Below are 5,896 nucleotides of genomic sequence, written 5' to 3' on the forward strand. Positions count from 1 at the left end.
TGAATTGGTTAAGTATACTACACTAAAGTAAGTTGTAAAGCCTAATTGCAATTATATCTTTGAGGGCAATGCTTATGAGTTGCGTGACAATCTTGTCTGTTCTGGATCTTGCATCTGATTCTAATTAAACAGTACATGTTAGATGTTTTTAATGAGGTCCACGTTAGATTTGATTGTTAATTTATAGTGCGGGTGAAAGCGGATTCTATCCTTTTCGTCTGCCATTTTTCCTTTCATAAAATGTGTCCATGGAGTAATTCTCCACAAAAACAAACTTAACTGGACAAAATATCCACGGCAAGTCGCATATCTTGTGCAACTGTTCACTGTTGAAAGCTTATTGTGCCACTACCCATCATTGCAAGGAAAAAATACAGAAGATTTATGTTCTACCAAATACATTCTTTTGTTCAGATTTAGCCAGGTATGATCCTGGTTGCGTCAGCCATTAGAGTACATTGCGATCGACTAGACAGTTTCAGTGCTCATCTTGCCTACTTTTGCAGCACTAGATTTGCGATCAGGTAGATAAACACAACAACAAAGGAGACGACAGATGCCAGCGGCCCATATTTCCCAAGAATTCTCTGTGGGTTAATTCCATAATACGGATTGAATTCTCTACTGGCACGGAATCCAGCAACAAGGGCCACACCATGCTGACACTAGCAGCTATGTGTTGCTCCCGTGGGCAAGACCTGCCCAAGGAGGATAGGTAAGAGAAATGGCTGAAGACACACCAACACCTGGCAACATGTAGGTTCATATTTCACCCCCACCCTTGGATAAAACCGTGAATCATTTGAAACATATTAAAACTTGAGTGCATTTTTTATTTTGGAGAAATATATATGCTCACAAGAGCTTAGGAGTCACACGTCGGTTCTAGGTAATTAAACAAACAAGAACATTCACTTGTTGAGAAATTTTACCACCTCTTCTTGCTTCTTTTATGACACTAGAACTTGACGGGCTTTGGGTCACCTCCTTTTCGGTTTATAAGGCTTGCGCGTATCTCTAGGTTGACAAATAGACCAACTTAATACAAGTTGTATATCACAAAAAATATATAATTAGGAACTTCAAATCGTATACTTTCTAATGGTATAATTTTTAGACTATACAACTCATGTTATGTTGGTCAAGTTATAGATCCAGGGATATGTACAAGCCTTATAAACCGGAAAGGAGGTATGTTAGTAGATAAACATGCCAATTAAGGACTTCTTGACAAGTCTATGCAGATTAAAGGTATGTTAGTAGATGGTGTAATAAATACATGCTTTTAGCTATCTAAGGATACAAATATGCCACTATTTACTTTGTAAATGCTCGAAATCATTCTCAGAAATTTTAGTAACAACAGTTGTCATGAACAACTTGGACTAAATGCATCAAATGTTACAAATAATACATAAAAACATTCAAATGTACTTAGAGTGAATCAATTAAGACGTGTAAAGCTAGTACTAATCCAATATTTCTTAATGACTTGCATATACTTACAACACTTGACGTAAAGAGTGAATCAATTAAGACGTGCAAAGCCAGTACTAATCCAATTTTATTAATAGCTTCCACAAAATTACAACACGTGGCGTAAAAAGGGAATATGATGAGTCATGTATTGATAACGTGTACAACATTACTACCCTTGACATAAAAAGAGAAGTTGATGAGTCATGTCTTAATAACGTGTACAACATTACTATCAGCTTGTTCATCTTACCATCATACTATACAACACTATAAGTTAGTTTAAAAAAGAATAAGAGTCCAGAACAAACATCACAATACTAGCCTGATCTATATTAACAACATGCACAAGGACACAAATTTAGTTCCCCGCAAGCTATGAAGATTTGGTTTATGTCTAACAACTTGTACAATATGACAAACTTAGATCCAAAAGGAATGCAAACCAGATAATTGTAATGCAATCCAGATAATTATTTGACATGCAAAGTGAATAAGATGAGTCACTACCAATTATCAAGTTTTCCTCACTCTTAGATGATATGAACCATAAAAAGGCAACTTTGATGATCACTCCATAATTACGTTTGTATGTAGTGCCACCAAACACAACACACAAAATAATTAGTTCGATAAGCATCGAATCACTTTAAAAAGGAAAGCAAAAATGGAAAGAAACCTAACCATGGGAGCTATAAAAAGGCCTGCAATATGTAGACTCCATACCATCATCCATCCTTCACACAACTAGAGCACAAGTATCAAATCCAAGTACGTAGTGGTTAACGCAAATTAACCATGAAGACCTTACTCATCCTAACAATCCTTGTGATGGCAGTAACCATCGGCACCGCCAATATGCAGGTCGACCCTAGCGGCCAAGTACAATGGCCACAACAACAACCAGTCCTGCTGCCTCAGCAACCATTCTCCCAGCAACCACAACAAACATTTCCCCAACCCCAACAAACATTCCCCCATCAACCACAACAACAATTTCCCCAGCCTCAACAACCACAACAACAATTTCTCCAGCCACAACAACCATTCCCCCAACAACCACAACAACCATATCCCCAGCAACCACAACAACCATTCCCCCAGACTCAACAACCCCAACAACTATTTCCCCAGTCCCAGCAACCACAACAACCATATCCCCAGCAACCACAACAACCATTCCCCCAGACTCAACAACCCCAACAACAATTTCCCCAATCCCAGCAACCACAATAACCATTTCCCCAACCCCAACAACCGCAACAATCATTCCCCCAGCAACAACCATCGTTCATTCAGCCATCTCTACAACAACAGCTGAACCCATGCAAGAATTTACTCTTGCAGCAATGCAGACCTGTGTCATTGGTCTCATCCCTCTGGTCAATGATCTGGCCACAAAGCGCTTGCCAAGTGATGAGGCAACAATGCTGCCAACAACTAGCACAGATTCCTCAGCAGCTCCAGTGTGCAGCCATCCATAGCGTCGTGCATTCCATCAGCATGTAGCAAGAACAACAACAACAACAACAACAACAACAACAACAACAACAACAACAACAACAACAACAACAACAACAACAACAACAACAACAACAACAACAACAAGGCATGCGTATCCTGCTGCCACTATATCAGCAACAACAGGTGGGTCAAGGTACTCTCGTCCAGGGCCAGGGCATCATCCAACCCCAACAACCAGCTCAATTGGAGGCGATCAGGTCATTGGTGTTGCAAACTCTTCCAACCATGTGCAACGTGTATGTCCCACCTGAGTGCTCTATCATCAAGGCACCATTTGCCAGCATAGTCACCGGAATTGGTGGCCAATGAAAAACGCAAGAGCCATACTAATAGGTAGATGGATCATCGTTGCTTAGCTGATTTACCAATCGATGTAACGATGCCAAATAAACTGGTGTGCACCATCATGTGTCATCCTGACCAGTGCTAGTTCAAGATTGGGAATAAAAGAGAAGAACGTTCATGTTTGCCAACATTGCTTGTCATTGTTCCATTCACTGTGTATTTATATTTTCATCCTGAACTGCAATTCTAGTCTTACACATCAATAGCTAGTTGCTCATGTCGGCAGGTTCCTATGTAATCTAATGATTAATGGTCGACCTATTAATCTAGTTTATCGGCCGATTGATCTATTAATTGGTGCTCCCAAGCCGACCGAGCAGCCATCAGTTACCGATTTCCTGAACATTGCACACAATAATAATTCAACGTATTTCAATGTCTAGAAGTAAAAGGGCCATATAAGCAGTAAAACAAGCGCCTGATTAGAAACCATCCATCACTTTAAATTAATCTAGATATTTTTGTGTTGGTGCAATTTTGAGTTGATGGCACCGACACATTCTTGAAAGAAATTCTACAGGGAACTCCAAAGAGGTGAAAATCAAACTAAAGTTGCCACATGGTAAAAGATAAATCATGCGGCAAGCAAGAGGAAATATTGAGTCACAATAGCTAGCGCCAAACATGTAATTAAACTATTCTTATGGTTTCTTGCAAAGAGGGAAGTAATTTACAGATGACAAACAAAACGTAATTAGCATTAGTTCTAATTGATTGTAGAAATTTCTTTTATCGGTAGAATAACTCAGTTGTTATTTATTTAAACATGCACTGTGATATTGACTTATCTCAATCTAGGAACACAAAGCAAATACTACATTTGCTGCTATGGACTCCAAACAGATGAGAAATCATTATGTGTAGAAGTTCCTTAGAAGGATATTTTGGCCTAAACAAATTTAACATTGTACTCGTGTCTTACATAGTTAAAGCTGAAAAATCAACATAACCAGTGGACACTTTGTAAGACAAGTGTGGGAAACAAATAGTAGGATATAAATTTGAGTAGAATGTTTGCTCAAATGTTGAAAAAATAACCCAGCAAACTAAAACTCAGCAAAACAGTCTATTCTACCTTATACGGACTGTCACAATGATAATGCTATGTTTTTTTGGAATACAAATTCAAAAAAAATCAGCCACAGATCCCTGAGCCCATCCAACAGGAGAGCTTCAATTGAAAGAAGTATTAGTTCGATTAGACCATGTAGTACCTAAAGGAGGATGGTGGCCCCATGGAACAACTCCAGCCTTTCCATTGTGTCCGGGCGCAATGCGATAATGGAGTTATGGTCATTGGTGGCTTCGCTGGCCATAGACGGCTTATTGACTTCTTCCACTTGAGGATCACCGTGAACCAGTCCTTCTTCCCCATCCTACATAAGCATGCCAACCACAAATAAATGCTCAAAAAGACCATCTTAAATGTCATTGAACCGGATTATGGGAGGCAGAATCTTATGACTCGGTGGATGCAGATATCGAGGCCTCATTTGTATGTTGTGCCTCCCACCAGAGGTGTCTTCTAATTAGAGTGGTGCGAGAAGACAATATAAGCCACCGTGCAAGCGAAACAATTAGGAGGCACTGCTTGTAAAGCGGAGAATTTGGCACTGTCTGGTGGCATTGCGGTAGCCGCAGGGTGGAAGAGAGAGAGGGAGGGAGGGAGGGAGGATGAATCGGAAAACCAGGAGCAGGGGTGATCAACGATGAAAACCAAGATGAAAAAACAATGTGCAAGAGAGGAAGAGGAATAGGCTAGCTATTTCTGTAGTGAAGTAATATGAGCATAACTTAACCCATAGGTGTGGAACTTGGATTCGGTTGAAGTATATACTATACTAAAGTAAGCTGACTAATTGCAATTTAAATCTTTGGTGGCAATGCTTATGAGTTGTGAGGCCATCTTGACTATTCTGGATCTTGCATATGATTCTAATTAAACAGTATATGTCAGATGTTTTTAAAGAGGCACACATTATATTTGATTGTTGATTTACACATTCTAATTAAACATTATATGTCAGATGTTTCTAATGAGGCCCACGTTAGATTTGTATGTTGATTTACAAAGGGATTGATAAGTTGATTCTATCCTTTTTCCTCTGCCATTCTTCCTTTCATAAAATGTGTCCATCGAGTAATTATCCACAATAACAAACATGACTAGACAAAATATCCACGACAAGTTGCATATCTTGTGCAACTGTTCACTGGTGAAAGGCTATTGTGCCACTATCCATCATTGCAAGGAAAAAACACAAAAGATTTATGTTCTATCAAATATATTATTTTGTTTGGATTTAGCCAGGTAAGATCCTGGTTGCGTCGGCCATTAGAGTACCTTGCGATCGACTAGACAGTTTCAGCATATCTTCTTGCCTCCTTTTGCATCACTAGATTTCGATGGGCTTGCGAACAGGAAGATAAACACGGCAACAAAGGAGACGAGAGATGCCAGTGATCCATATTTCCAAATAATTCTCTGCAAGTGAATTCCAAAGAATGCATTGAATTTTGTGCTGGCGTAGAATCCAGCAGCAAGGGAAAC

General features: G+C 39.4%; 1 pseudogene; it reads left to right on the forward strand.

The window, feature by feature from the left end:
* Window positions 1-2,177: 2,177 nt before the first annotated feature.
* Window positions 2,178-3,473, forward strand: LOC123102943 (gamma-gliadin-like; annotated as a pseudogene).
* The last annotated feature ends 2,423 nt before the right edge of the window (window positions 3,474-5,896 follow it).

This window comes from Triticum aestivum, chromosome 1B, assembly GCF_018294505.1.
Source record: "Triticum aestivum cultivar Chinese Spring chromosome 1B, IWGSC CS RefSeq v2.1, whole genome shotgun sequence".
NCBI lineage: Eukaryota > Viridiplantae > Streptophyta > Magnoliopsida > Poales > Poaceae > Triticum > Triticum aestivum.